General features: G+C 52.2%; 1 pseudogene; it reads left to right on the forward strand.

Moving 5' to 3' along the window:
• Positions 1–338: 338 nt before the first annotated feature.
• LOC147697079 (uncharacterized) lies at positions 339–14,667 on the forward strand (annotated as a pseudogene).
• The last annotated feature ends 1,501 nt before the right edge of the window (positions 14,668–16,168 follow it).

Below are 16,168 nucleotides of genomic sequence, written 5' to 3' on the forward strand. Positions count from 1 at the left end.
GTGCACGGGCAGGGACCAATGTCTCCAGATGACTACACGCCCAGTGGGGGGGCGAGGAATCGGCCGCCGCCCGACCGGCGACAGACCGCGGTGAGTGGAGTGCAGCCTCACCCCTCGGGGAGGCGATCCAGAGGTGACAGGCAGTGTCCAGCCGTGGGGGCCCACAGGGATGTCCGATCGCCGGGGGCTCGACCACGCCCCCCGAGCTCCCCCACTCCCTTCTCAACTCTCCTCACTTGTGGTAGGCCGGTGTGCTCAGGGCCTCCTGTCACCAGGCCGGTTCAACTGTGGTGCCTTGGGTTGCTGGGGGCTATCAGGAGATCGGGGGGGAGGGTCCGATGGACAATCGTGCAAGTGGAAAGTGTGCAGTGATGAATGGGGAGGCAGACGTGATAGCGTCTTGGCAGTTACCCGGCTGGCGTAAGGGCAAGGTCTGGTGCTAGGACTCAATCCCCCTTCGACTAGGGGGCAAAGAGAAGGCGCCCGCCTGGGACTGCAGGCACCCAATTCTGCGTGGAACCCAGGCATAAGGAGTTCTACTGCGCCCCGATGCTAGGGAGGCTCTCCCAGAGTTAGGGCCAGAATAGGCAGTAGGAGCACACACAGTGATCCCCGCACCGGGGGCTCGATCGTGCCCCCCGAGTTCTCCCCGCTCCGCCTCTCGCTCCCCTCACCTGTGGAGTCTGGCGTGTCTGAGAGTCACCGTCCACCAGGCCGGCCCGGCGTCAGGAGAGTGGCCCAGTGATGCTGGATGGCCACTGTGTCAGGTCCGGGCCACCAGTAGATGCGGGGGGTCGGTGCTGGAGCACTCTGCGTGTAGGTCCTTTCCGGCAGGTCGGCCGGTCTCCCAGAAGCAAGCCCGGGCTGGGCGAGTGGTAGGCCCAAGCCGGGACCTCGATTTCCCAACTGCCGGTCCGACTCCCACGGCAACCACCAAGTCCCCCGGCTGGCGACCACCACTCCCCCAGAGGCTATGGCGGCAGGGGGGTGCTCGCAGCGCACTCCAGAGTGCGGGAAGGGGTCCGACTCACCACTGATTGCGCCGGATGGATGCTGGAGAGGGCGCCGATGGTCCGCGCCTAGGCCCGAGGCCGGGGCCTCGCGTATCTATGCCGCCGGTCCAGTGTGTCCCGGTCCCGGTTGGAACGCCGGAGAGGCTGGCGGCGTCTGGGACCTCCCGTGGGAGTGTCGGCAGGAGCATTAGGCAGCAGGTCACTCGCCGGTGCACCGAGACCCCCGCCCCGGGGGCGAGCCGCAGTCCGCCCGGAGGCGCCAAGGGGACCCTCACTTGCTGGCGCGGCCGCCGTTGCTGGGCGCCAAATGAAGTTCTCGGCGATTCCGCCCCTGCCGCCGCCGGGAATCACAAATCCGCGGCGGGGGCTCAACAGCGGTCAATTTCTCCCTGCCCCCAAGTGTAGATAGGGGGGAGATTGCAGCAATAAACGGCGGAACGGCGGGATCGGGCAGGGAGCTCGGGAGACCTGCGTCCGATCACGCCGCCATCCTAGACACGCCCCTCCCATCACTTCTTTTGAATGAAATGGATGCACACTATAATGTTCATAGATTTCTTCACATCTTAACATGTCCACTTTTTCAATTTGTCCACTTGACATTTCAGTATCTTCTTCTAAAAGTATTTCTTCTTCTCCTATATAAACATTCTTATAGTATGCATTGTTTTTGATCAAATACAATGTTGCCTTTTGCACTTTCCTAACATCCACTAACTCCTGCCAGATTTTCTTATTCTTAGTTGGCACACCATTAACAAGAATAACTAGAGGTTCACTTTCTACATTGTCTACAGCAATAGTTTCAATACTTTTCTTTAAATCTAACTGCAAATACCCCACTCTTCCTTTTAATCCTCTTTGTAAATCTGAAGGAGGCAATTTACCTGTTTTAGGCTCCATACGAACAATAGCCTGAAACGGTTGCATACACTGAAGGAGAGTAGACTCATAGGTATTGAGATCTGTCAGTTGTGGAGGAATAGCAACTAACTCTAAATTATTATGCACAGCTCTAGCAGGCATTCTATTCTCATCTAACGTGTTATAACAATATTTACAAATACGCTGATCAGAACCCAAATCAAAACAATTCTCTACCAACAAATAAGTTGCAAATTCCTTCCACTTATCATTATTTTCTTTTTCACTTTTTAAATACAGATCAACACTCGTAGTCTGATTTTTGTAGTGAGTTCGGCGACAACAAATACAAGAAATATTTGGCCTTTCACCTGAAATCACCTTAAACTTTGTAATTTCATTTTCAACATTTTTGGTACAACTATGTTTAACATTCTCTGCAACATTTTCCTCTATTAATGTTTGAGTTTCTTCACTCTGTTCTTCAGGAGAAAATGTCACACAATGTCATCACAAACCTTTTTCACATCTGATACTGACCCTCGCAAAAGAGCACTGTTCAACTCAACTTTTGTGCTGGACTTTTTGCATAATACAATCTTCTCACTAACTTCCACATTTGAGTATGATTTACTGCCAACATCCTGAAATGGTGAAAAACACTTTGATATACTTTCCTTGAAAAGACAAGCCAGAGAATGACCTTGCAAACCGGTATGTTTTCTCACTCTGCAAGGGTCTAGTCCTTGCAACAGCTTAATCTTTTGTTTAACACTTTTTTTTACAATATGCTAGTAAGAAATGACGTAATTTATCAATAGATTCTTGCCGTACACTACAAATACTACTACAATCCCAAGTGTACACTGGGGCTTTAGGACGTCTACCTAGAACTTCATCAGCTATCACTTCTTCTGCATTTCTAGGAACCATTTGCTCTTTCTCAATTGGACAACCATCTCTAACCTCATGAGCTCGACCACTGGTGTCAACTGCATGCAACAAATCATAGGTCTGTAAATAACTCTCTTCATTAAAAAAAGGCTCATGACTTGAACTGTGTTTCCATTGTCCTAAAAAATTATCCCAAAAATTTGTTTTGTTATTTACTCTTTTCCTGTTACTTTTTGCCTTCTTTAAATGTATTGGTTTATCTAATGATCGAGTTTTCTCTTTACTTCAAAAGCCTTTTCAACAATGGATTCAATATACTTCTTCTTTTTATAAAATTATGTTCTCTTTCTATATTTTTTTGTGTCTTTCAGTAAGTTATATGGCCGGGATGCCCGCCACCCCCTCCCAACACCAATTCCCCATGGGAGGAGACAAACACAAGTTTGAGCATTAAGGGCCAACGGCAAGGTCTTAACCGGTGTCAGATCCCTACTACCAAATTCCCGCCCTCACGGTGTGAGTGGCGCATGAGCAGAGGACTTTACCCTCGTTGCCAACTGTAACTTCCCTTGTCGTGGGGGCCCCCTTTCACTCGACGCCATCTTAAAGGTCGACCGAGTTCCCGTGTGAGGTATCTGTAAGAAGAACAGCGTGGACTCCCCCCCCTTCCCCACACTCTCTTCCGCCGTAGTGGATATTCGGCCCCCGGGAAATTCGTAGGAGGGGCATATAGCCGTCTCCCCCCTGGGAGGGGCCTATGGCCGTCTCCCCCTAGGCGACCCATCCGTAGTGGGTGCCGCCTCCCTGTGGGAGGGGCCAATGGCCGCCTCCCCCCGGGCGCTCCCATCCGTATTGGGTGGCGCCCACCCTAGGGACCTTGAAATCACTGCTCACCGATCATGACCTTACCGCCACAGGCCAGATAGTTGACCGACTATCTGGCCCCCACACACCTCCTAAAGGTCATGCCTCCTCAATCCCACTAGCCTTGCTATGAAGTCTCCTATGAGTAAATCATTCCCCGCCCTGGACAGGTGAACCCCATCATTCAAGTAACAGTGATCACCCTGAATACACCCATGGGGAATGCTTTGCAAATGCGCGGAGCGAAACAATTTCCCAATTTTATTGTTGACCCTCTTTACCGAGTGGTTCAACGCCGTTACAGAGAAACCCCCCAGCCAGACTTTCCTGGGGATTATGTGGGACCAGGCAATTGTGCACCCCGGGAGCCTCCTAGCCAACCAGCTGACTGCCAACAATATGTGTTCCACTAACACCCGTCTTCCCAGTCTTACCAAGTCATTGCCCCCCAAGTGCACTATGATTACAGATGGCGGTGACCTTTGCCGCCCTAAGAGTCCCTCCACAAACGCTTGAAATTGGTCAAAACAGAGGCCTCCCTTCCCATGGAAGGTCACTCTGAACCCGTATTCCCCAGATGCGTGAGTCGCGTCACCTGCCATGAATACGTCCCCAGCACGCCTCACGTATGAGTGGCTGTAACGACCGGGTTCTCAGACCAGATGGGATCAGCTCCTTGGAGCCCCTCCAACCCAGCCGGAACGTAACCACCTCCCTCCTCAGGACCCATGTATCCAGGCACCTGGGTACCTACCTGAGGATGGGGAACTCGCAATATACCAGCTCATATCATCAGAAACACCACTAAATCTATAGGGATTACTAGGAATACTCATTGATTACTAAGGACATCCATGCCCTACACCACACTCATACCTCATAGTCTCGCGACCACATGGGTCCAGACTAATCTACCCTGGGGCAGTTCTGATTATCTACCATTACACACTGATTACCCTCAGTGCTCACTCGACACGCAATCCGGCGTGTCTACACACGGTGCTGCAGTCCCAGTGCTCTCTCTTTTATCCGGTCCACAATCCGGCGGACCTACACACTGTGTCCTCCCGGTGCTCACTCACTTACAACATGGTCCACAATCCGGCGGACCTATACACCGTATCCCCCCGGTGCTCACTCACTTACAACATGATCCACAATCCGGCGGATCTACACACTGACTACCCTCAGTGCTCACTCAAGCCGCAATCTTGCGGGTATACACACTGACCACAATCAGTGCTCTCACTAACGCCACTTACCAATGACAACCACTTTCCTATGAATACCTTCAGCTCTCTGTCTCTATGTTGGGAAGTCTCTCTCTCACTATTCACTAAGGGTTCGCTACTACAATAATATTATGGGATGGCCGAATCACTTAGTGTCAATAATTCCCTAGCTCAAGGGCTCCTCTCTCTCCCTAATTATTCAGACTTACCGGATCAGGGGCAGCATCTGTTCTGGCTGTAACATCTGACTAGAAGAAAAAGGTTACCTGTGCTTTAAGAATGATAGACACTCACTGTATGCAGGAGTTATTCCCTGATTTAAACGCTCCTATTTCCTTTTGATCCATCAGTTGCTAAAGCATCTGGTTAGAAGAAAGGCTAGCTTTATCATAAGAATAACACATGCACACTAGTTCACTAAGAACTGGGGTATCTTTATTACAACAACAATACACAAATCTGCGGGGTCTCTACAACTAACAGGAACTTTAACACACCCCTGAAAGAAAAGGATTAGACATACAGTATGAGGACAAGGTTATCTGCGGGGTCTCTTGATAACACACCGCTGAAAGAAAAGGGAGTAGACATACAGTATGAGGACAAGGTTATCTGCGGGGTCTCTTGATAACACACCGCTGAAAGAAAAGGGATTAGACATACAATATCCTAGGGAATAAAGGCACTAATATAACAGGAAAGATATCACCTGATTAGCATGGAGTCTTGCTCTAGCTGTCATCTGGGCTCCTCTCTCGTCTGTGCCTTAGCTCGTCTTAGATTCTCTCCTGCACTCTTGGACACACATCTGCGCTGATCACTTTGCACTGGACTCCTCTCCCCCACGGACTCTCTCCACATTCCAACTTCAGTCTAATGGTTTCTGCCGCTCTGGTAACCGTTCGCTCCACTAGCTTTTTCACACTGTGTAAATGTCTCTGTGCCAATGTCCAATTAACTCCAGCTGCTCCCACAGATTAATCCACGATATAACTTCAGTCTCTTCTAAAAGGCATTACTTCAGACTCCAGCTATTCACAACTCCTCCTGATAAGTAACTGCTTCTGACTGCTTCCTTCAGTTCCAGCTCACTGACTGTCTGTCTGTCTTCTCTTTGTTCCAAGCATCTTCTGTCTCTTCTCCTCCTGCAACTCCACTCCTCCAACTCTACCAACACTCTCCGCTCCTCCAATTCAACTCAACTAACTGACTCCGCCTCTGCACTTCACTATCATAGAATGCTCTTCCCTCATGGAAATTTCCAACAGAGGGCTGCCTCCCACCGAATTCCTGTGCCAGCTCCAGGGCCCCTTGCGCAGCCGCAGTGACCATCTGCATGTTACGTCTGGGCCCAAGAGACAAACACATTCTTCCGATAAGAACCAGTCCTGGCTGGTTTTCCCCTAGCACACAACAGCCTTAACTATAAACATTACCTTTCCCCTTGAAGCATCTCAGCTCTGCAGGGATAGAAAGCAAAATGGAGTCTCTCTAGTTCTGGGCCTTGTTGGCCTGAGAAGGATGAAATAACCCTTAGCTCTGTCAGAGTACCTACATAAACCATACCAATGTATAATATAAAGTCAGGACCACAGGATCCACCCTCTACTATAGGCAAAATAATGAAAGGCAAAGCCAATAGGCAATAGATGGATTAGAGTAAGGGATCTATCATCACATAAAGCAGCTATCCTCTTCTAGGTCTGGAAGAAAGGGCTTAAAAGAGCCAACACAAGCTAAGAATACATATCCTAGATGTGAGCAAGCTTAAAGTCTTTATCACTCCGAAATAGAGCCAAAAAGCCTGTCAAGACAGTGGCCCACGACCCATACCACTTGATCTCCAGACGGTGATCCTTGACCGCTGGTCCTCTGGTGTTGGGTCGATCCCCAATTCCGCCCCGCGTCACAGGCTTGCAAAACTGTAATTCAAACAAAAGACAACAAGCGTGAGTGCATTTCATCAGTCTTTTACAACATGTGCAGTCGCACATACCTCTTGAAACAGTTCAAGGACCAACGGCCCAGCTGCTTAACCTCTTCCGCACCCAGACCCCGGGCCGTAGCCTCAGTAGCTTCCCCTATTCTGAATGAGTGGGTCCCAAAATCGCACAGGTTCTAGCCCGTCGCAGCAATTGTCAGTGTCAGCACCCTCTGAAACTGAAATTTCGTCAATAGGGTGCCGTCCTTGTGTCTAAGCAGGCTCCCTCCCCATGTCGCCGGCCTCTGTGCCAGGTAGTCCTCCAAATACCTTATCGGACAACTGGGGCTCCCTCGGGCGCGCTTTACAACAACACTACTGCCCAAAGCTTCCTGGTCTGTCTTGGACCTGGCTATCGAGATTAACATTGAATCACCCCGTATTTGAACGTGATCCCTGCACAGGCCTCCCTCCACATCCTTCTTGTTCCTCGCCACAAGTTCACTTACCCGCATGGCCCCATGGAATGCCAATGCGAAAGCCGCTCGGAACAGAACTACCTCGGAAGGGGAGGAGCATGTCTCATCAAGTTTTGCTAGTAGCAAAGACAATCTCTCTAAACCAATCGGGTGCCTTGTATCTTGTCTGCGACCCTCCAGGCGCTGCCAACCGCGGAGTGCCTTCCTGACTAGGAAGGAATCCGTCGGGTCCCGTATGCCATGGAGCTGTGCCATGAATGATATGGCCGCCCTATGTCTGTTGGCAGTCGCCGCTGATCGGCATCCTTTATGAAGCGCCACTAAGAACCCCAGGAAGGATTCCTCCTGCCCCCAGCTATGTGTCCCCACCAGCCCTAAGAAGGCGCAGTATGAACGAAACGCTCCCTCATAGGCTTTCCTCGTCCTGGGCGCTAAGCTGGCTGCCACGAGGTCCTGTAATCCGGGGCACCGATCAGCCATAGTACTTCGGGGAACGGTGCCACCACTAGATCCGCTGTAGGTAGATAGCCCCTGAAAGCCTGCATGTGTGAACGAGAGAGTGCATCAGCTGCATTATTCAGTACACCCGGCACATGTTTTGCCCTGAACTGTACATTCAATCTCATGCATTGCAATACAATTTCTTTCAACAGTCTCAAGATCCACTTGCAGCGTGCTGCCTGGTGATTAATGCACTCAACCACCGTCATATTGTCAGACCAAAACACTACCGAGCGGTCCTTAAAATCTCCTGGCCATGCCAACAGAGCCACCCAAATGGGAAATAGCTCCAAGAACCCAATGTTACCTGTTAGGCCACTGGAGTGCCACCACGTCGGCCATACTTGCGCCGACCATCGGTTACCAATGATTGCACTAAATCCCACGCTCCCAGCTGAGTCGGTCCATAAACCAAGTTCGTCAGACGATGCTGGGGGGTTTTTCCACGCCACCCGACCGTTGAAGTCCGCCAGGAATGCCAACCAAATGCGCATATCCTGGCGAACCTCTGCCGACAGTCTTGTGCGGTGGTGTCCCTCCTTGAGGCCGACCATAGCTTGTGCAATGGAACGTGAGAAGGGGCGAGACATCGGTATTACTCTTAAGGCAAAGTTAAGCTGGCCCACTGTTTGTTGTAATTGGTGCAGGGTCACCTTCTCTTTACCCAGGCATTGTATTAAGGAAGCCCTGAACTTGGCCACCTTCTCCATTGGCAGACGGAAGCTTCCCTCAACGGAATCGAGCTCAATTCCCAGAAACTCCAGTGTAGTGGATGGCCCCACTGTCTTACCCGGCGCCAATGGGACCCCAAACTCCTGCATGAGAGTGCAGAATTCCTGCAATGTCTGTGCACATTTCCTAGTGCCTGCCGGCCCTAAGAACAGGAAGTCGTCTAAATAGTGCATCACCTGTCTATGCCCAGTGGCCTCGGTGAACGCCCATTCCAAAAAACAGCTGAACATTTCAAAATAAGCACAAGAAATTGTGCAACCCATTGGCATGCATTTATCCATGTAATACTTCCCTTGGAACGTGAATCCTAGCAAGCGCTGGTCCCGAGGGTGTACCGGGAGCAACCTGAATGCTGATTCTATGTCTGATTTCGCCATCAAAGCACTGGGGCCCAGGCGGTTCAGTAGCTCGACGGCATCGTCGAACGATGCGTATCGAACTGAACATACGTCAGGGTCAATGGCTTCATTCACCGAGGCCCCCCTCGGGCCGACAGATTGTGAATAAGTCTATACTCCCCTGGGCCTTTCTTCGGAACCACCCCTAGAGGTGAACACACGAAATCCGCCACTGGTGGGCATGGAAAAGGCCCTGCTACCCGTCCCAAGCTGACCTCTTTGGTAATTTTTTCGGCACCACTGCCGGGTTGTATTGAACAGATAGCTGGTTCTTACAAAAGGGGCTCCCCCGAAAATTCCCCGCCGGGATGTTGAAGCCATACAAGAAGCCATTCCTCAAAATCCCGGCGGATACATGATCAGGGTATTTGTTCAGCCAGGGAGTCAAAGCCAGGATGTCGATGGGCGAAGATGATTGCTTTCCAGGCATCACATCAATCCTGCTTGGATCCCCCCTTTCCTCCCGAACCACCGCTCTTGGACCTACAGCTACTTTCTGGGTGTGAGGAGTTCCCACAGCCCGCACAAGCATGCTGGAACCTACATGTTCCCTGGGGCCTGTTGCAGTTACCTCTGTTGAAACCCCAACAAACCCCACGCCTGCCCCCATTCCCGCCGGGTTTGGGCTGTGATTCCCCACCGGCGTTTGCACGAAAGGGCAGTGCCAGCTTTGGCTGGACTGTCCCAGACCCGCTCCCACCTGGGGAGGACGTACCCGCCGATCCAGGCAAGAGCTGTTTGTGCCATGACACCGTGCCGAGACAATCCCATGTCAACGTTACATCAAACTCTTTAGCTTTTCGAAAGTGAACATCATAACCCTTCCATTCATTCCCCCCGTACATCGAATAAAAATCCATGATCCTGTTTTGGTAACACGATAAATCGGGCAACACTTTGGGTTTACGTTCCCCCATTACTGCTGTAAACATAGAAAAGGCCTTCACCCAGTTCGCCATGGTCTCATCGACCCTAAATTCCGCCATCTTGGCCCGCCATACGCTGGGGTGCCATAAATCTTTCTGGGTTTTTGCGTACTCTATCTCACGATGGTCGGTCAACAGTGAAAACATATTAATATAATTGTCCCCCCATATAATTTTCTTCGTGGCCGCCGGGATGTGCTGAGACAACCTTTCCCGCCTCGAAGGCACTGAACTCTCCCCAACCATTGGCAATGGGTTCTTACCGGGTTCAACCGCCGTGTCCGCTGTCTTTGCTCGGCCATCCGTCATGACTCCCGGTGCTACCTGTGGGGGAATATAAGGAACATTCGCCGTCCCGGCTTCTCTTGACTGCCGTAACTGCTCAATTATTATTCTGGCTTCCTCGGCCGGATCCCCCGCAGCCACTGTCCCCCCTGCCTTCTTCTTTAGCCAGGGTAACACTGCCGCTAACTGAAGAGCCAGTTCTGGTGGCATCTGATCATCCTCAACTGGTGTTATCACAACGGGGATTGGTAAACCCACGTCTGGACCTGGTACCGGGCTGTCCACCGGTGCGACTGGGCCTGCTGGGGGCACCTCCGGGACTGGGCCCTCCCCGGAACCCGCCCTCCTCTTACTACGCTTCCCCTTACCCTCCGGGGAGACGTCTGGCAAGGCCGGTCCTATCACTTTCTTAGGCCGCCCCGAGAGGTTGTTCTGGGCTGCTATCTGCTTCCTAACCTCTGCTAAGCCCCGACCGATTGAATCCACTTTACCCAGTTTTCGGTCCATCACCGCCATTCGGTTCACCAAGGTGCGTAGCATCTTCTCCATCTCGGAGCTCTTTCCCGCTTTTTTGCCAGACATGCCTTCGGTTACTCCGTCCGACTTGATCCACAAGGTCCTAGATCCTCGACCCGCCTGGCACTGAAAGAGAAACAACAAAGATTACAAGTTCTCAAAATTGCTGCTTGTTCCGTGGAGGGCTCACGAGCAACGAGTGGTGCAGCCTTCCGAGCACTGGAACAAGAGGACGCTTCATTGGATTCCCGCTCTATTTATCTGTCTGCGGGAGGGCGGGGACCCTCCTCGTGTACGCCCATCCGTGCGCGGACTTCCGGGCGGGTGTCTAGGACAACCCCTTCTGGGCGGGAAGGGCGGGCTCCGGCTACGCTGCTTTGGGCATACCAGCCGAACCACGCCCCCGCCCAAAACAGTTTCCCGGGGGGTTCGGGGCACCCATCCATACGTTCGGGGGGACCGAGTGGTCTTCCCTTTCCATTCACAACTCTGTTGTAAAATAATTTTTGGCGGATTTCTTTATATTGATTTTCTCTTCTTTTACTATAAGTTGTATCCTTTGTTTTTACATTGCCTTTTTTGCCTTTCCTATTCTTTTCACTTTTTCTTGTGCTTGGAACATTTTCACTACTTTCCACATTTCTATTTTTTTTTCTCAGTCTAGTTATCTTTTTTATAAAGTCTTTTGAAGTCTTACCAGAAATTGTTCTCCTTTTTGCCACATTATGAGGTCCATTAGGATGGCGGACGGATGCATGACCGCAGTGCTGGAGGCGGCAGAAAATGCACCTCACCGTCTGCCAGCAGCGGGCCTCCCGTCCGCCATATTAGGAAGGCGAACTGGGCGCATTTACCGTCCGCCGCGAAAAAACGTGAACCGCTGCGGGAACACACCAGACACCACGATGGACGGAGCTAATCCAGCCTCAACGCCGTGCGGAATGACGTCCCGATCATCCGCAATATTACATAGTCGCAAACAAACCAGAACCCCGCAGCGGAGAAACCCCCATCCCATAGACGGCGGAAGCACCACAACCCAGAAGGAAAGCAGTGCCTCGAGACCCACCGCACGGACCCCGACAGCCCTACACGCCTTTCTGGCCCTGTTCGTACTTCACTTCCAGCAAGTCATGCACCGTCGTGGACGCAGCCGCAGGTACACAAGCATGCAATACACACATACCACGCCACAGCATGCATGAACACTGTTACCTGTTCTCACCAGCAGCGTAGGATTAGCAACGAGGGCACAAGGGAACTGCCCGAGGGGCCGGTGTCCAGTCCCTGCTGAGGGCTGCTGTTGTGGGCAGCCGTGATGGACCGATTTGGGCAGTCCCTGCATATGTAAATGACCACCAGCGGCCCAGTGGGTGCCTGAGAGGCCTTTCTGTAAGTAAATGTGCGTTCATTGCCACCCTCCCATCAATGGCAGAGGTGTCACTCCCTTTCTCTTGCTGGGCCGGACCAGTAATCTATTTATATTGAGCGGTGCAGGGGGCATAATCAAAACTCGCCTCACTAGTTGTCAGGTGCGTCACCATTGTGAACTAATCGGTGGTAGACAGGGCATGTTGTAAACACAAGAAATCCACAATGCAAGTACACAACAAGCACGGACACTGACAAAGTACACAACATGAGTAACTGCCTTTATGTTATTTATGTTATGTTATTTATATTTTTATAGCGCACAGCTGCCCCAGCAAAGGGGCGTCCTGGCGCTTAGACAGGCACTATAACATAACACACAGTAAAAGAAAAGGGACGACTACTCAGAGGCGGGAAACAGGAAAGTTTTAATCGCCCGCCTAAAGGTGAACAAATCATTGAGAGCTCGAATGTGCACCGGGAGCGAGTTCCACAACCCTGCTGCAAGCACCCGGAAAGAACGGCCACCCATTCTACTCAATTTAAAACGGGGGCAGACTGCCAGATGCAGAGCCTCTGATCTTAATGATCTCAGAGGGATGTAACGAGTGAGTAAATTGGCAAGTGCCGGCGGCGAGGAAAGTTTCAGAATTTTGAAGGCCAGACACAGCGCTTTAAACTTGATCCGCTGTCTGACCGGAAGCCAGTGTAGGGCCGAGATGGTACCTGACACAGAGCAATGTCTGGGGAGGCCCACAATGGCCCGTGCCGCTGCATTTTGCACCCTTTGGAGCCTGGAGGCCTCCGCCTGGTTCACCCCTAACATCAGCGAACTTCCGTAGTCCAGCCGGGATAAAATCGACGCCTGGACCACGAGCTGCCGGGTGGGGGGATCAAAGTACTTTAAAACCAGCCTTATGCCCCGCAGGATGCCATAGCACGTGGCAGCCACCTTCTTAGTCTGGTCCGTGAAAGTGAGCGCAGGGTCCAACCAAATGGCCAGGTTTTTCACTCCGGAGGCTGGGATCGGAGTGACGCCCAGCTCAGGTGGCCACCACTGGTTTCCCCATAGCTCAGCGTGTTTCCCCAACACCAACACCTCAGTTTTGGTGGCATTCAACTGTAGGCAATTGGTGCGAAGCCAGCTTGCTACAGCCACAAGTCCAGCACGGAATCTGGGAGCCTCCACCTCAGGGTCTCTGATGCACCCAGGAGCCAGCCCAGTGGCCAGTAAACATTGCAGAGCATGTCCATGAGAAGCTGCACAACCAAGTGGCATAAGCAGCACAGTTCCAGGCAGGACAATGACAGAGTGCAAAGCATGTCCGTGAGAAGCTGCACAACCAAGGGGCAACAAGCAGCACAGTTCCAGGCAGGGCAATGAGCGAGTGCAGAGCATGTCCATGAGAAGCTGCACAACCAAGGGGCAACAAGCAGCACAGTTCCAGGCAGGGCAATGAGCGAGTGCAGAACATGTCCATGAGAAGCGGCACAACCAAGGGGCAACAAGCAGCACAGTTACCATAGAGCCTGTGGCCAGAACAGAGCAGGTCCATCTGAGGCAGCACAAGTGAGGGGCACAGTACAGCAACAGTCCATGGTACAGAACAGAGCAGGTACATCTGAGGCAGCACAAGTGAGGGGCACGGTGCATCAACAGTCCATGGTACAGAACAGAGCAGGTACATCTGAGGCAGCACAAGTGAGGGGCACAGTGCATCAACAGTCCATGGCACTGAACAGAGCAGGTACATCTGAGGCAGCACAAGTGGGGGGCACAGTGCATCAACAGTCCATGGTCCAGAACAGAGCAGGTACATCTGAGGCAGCACAAGTGAGGGGCACAGTGCATCAACAGTCCATGGTACAGAACAGAGCAGGTTCATCTGGGGCAGCACAAGTGAGGGGCACAGTACATCACATTACTAACAGGGCCAGTGGCCAGAACAGAGCAGGTACATCTGAGGCAGCACAAGTGAGGGGCACAGTGCATCAACAGTCCATGGTACAGAACAGAGCAGGGACATATGAGGCAGCACAAGTGAGGGGCACAGTACATCACATTACTAACTGGACCACTGGCCAGAACCGAGCAGGTCCATCTGATGCAGCACAAGTGAGGGGCACAGTACCTCACATTACTAACAGGGCCAGTGGCCAGAACAGAGCAGGTACATCTGAGGCAGCACAAGTGAGGGGCACAGTGCATCAACAGTCCATGGTACAGAACAGAGCAGGTACATCTGAGGCAGCACAAGTGAGGGGCAGAGTGCATCAACAGTCCATGGTACAGAACGGAGCAGGTACATCTGAGGCAGCACAAGGGAGGGACACAGTGCATCAACAGTCCATGGTAGAGAACAGAGCAGGTACATTTGAGGCAGCACAAGTGAGGGGCAGAGTGCATCAACAGTCCATGGTACAGAACAGAGCAGGTACATCTGAGGCAGCACAAGTGAGGGGCTAGGTGCATCAACAGTCCATGGTACAGAACAGAGCAGGTACATCTGAGGCAGCACAAGTGAGGGGCACAGTGCATCAACAGTCCATGGTACAGGACAGAGCAGGAACATTTAAGGCAGCACAAGGACGTGTGTCATACTGACAGTCCCATGGACAAGAATATTGCAAGTGTGGTTACAATGAACAGTCCAGACATCAAGTACAATGAGATTTGAGTGATGGGAACTGCACCTCACAGCACAGAATCAGGTGGACTGTTGGACCTCGTAGCTTCGGACACAGTGGCAGGACCTGATACAGGAGTGTGAGAAACAGTCACAGCTCTAGTGACTGACACATGAGCGACAGACCCTGACACACTGCCAGGACCTGATACAGGAGTGTGAGAAACAGCCACAGCTCTAGTGACTGACACATGAGCGACAGACCCTGACACACAGCCAGTACCTGACACAGGAGTGTGAGAAACAGCCACAGCTCTAGTGACTGACACATGAGCGACAGACCCTGACACACTGCCAGGACCTGATACAGGAGTGTGAGAAACAGCCACAGCTATAGTGACTGACACATGAGTGACAGACCCTGACACACTGCCAGGACCTGTCCCTGGACACTGACCAACAAATACCATGCCAGCATTTGAGACATGAGATTGGTGGACACCCACAGTGGCAGTACCTGAAACAGGAGAGGGCACAACTGACACAGTGCTACTACATGAGGCATGACAGCGAACAACAGACAGTGCCACTATCTGACACATGACAGTGAGCTGCAGCTGACCCACTAGGACCACTGAAATGATGAGCTACAGGGCTATATGGGCCAGGAGGCAGGGTGGCTCTGGGAGCTGGGGACAGCTGTCCTTGTGCGACATTGGGGTGGTCAGGTGTTACCGGTGTGTGTTTTCATTTCTTGGGGATTTGGAAGGGCATCCTGGACATAAATGGACTGGTAAGTGGTGCGGCCTCATCTGAAACATCACCCATCAAGGTTGGATCATGTGCATGTGTGGGTCTGCTCCCTGGGGACGGGCTGGAACCTGCTTGACGCTTGCTCTGGCCCTGCCTTCTGCCCTCTGCATCATGTGCAATGGGGGATGCAACAACAGTATACTCCTTCCTCTGCTTCACTGGGGTGTGGATGGGAGTAGAGGTATGGGGGGCCTCCACCTCTGACACATGTGGTTTACGTTCCTTCACCACCACCAGCTTCAGGGGACGCATAGGTGATGGATGTCTGTCCTTGGTGGATGTCCTGTCCATGTGAGACGCCTTGGCCCTGGGAGGTGACTGCTCCCCGAGAGTAGCCTTGGCCGTGGGAGGTGCCTTGGCCTTAGGCGGTGACCTTCCTTTGGAATGTGCCTTATCCATGGGCGTTGCTCTGTCCTTTGTAGGGGCCTGGTCCTTGGGAGGTGCCTTATCTGTGGGCAGTGCTCTGTCCTTTGTAGGGGCCTGGTCCTTGGGAGATGCCTTATCCGTGGGCGGTGCTCTGTCCTTTGTAAGGGCCTGGTCCTTGGGAGGTGCCCTGTCCTTGTGAAGTGCCCTAGCCTTTGTAGGAGCCTGGTCCTTGGGAGGTGCCTTATCCATGGGCGGTGCTCTGTCCTTTGTAGGGGCCTGGTCCTTGTGAGTTGCCCTAGACTTTGTAGGGTCCTGGTCCTTGTGAGGTGCCCTGGCCTTTGTAGGGGCCTGGTCCTTGGGAGGTGC

The sequence above is a fragment of the Lissotriton vulgaris genome, chromosome 8, assembly GCF_964263255.1.
Source record: "Lissotriton vulgaris chromosome 8, aLisVul1.2, whole genome shotgun sequence".
Taxonomy (NCBI): Eukaryota; Metazoa; Chordata; class Amphibia; order Caudata; family Salamandridae; genus Lissotriton; species Lissotriton vulgaris.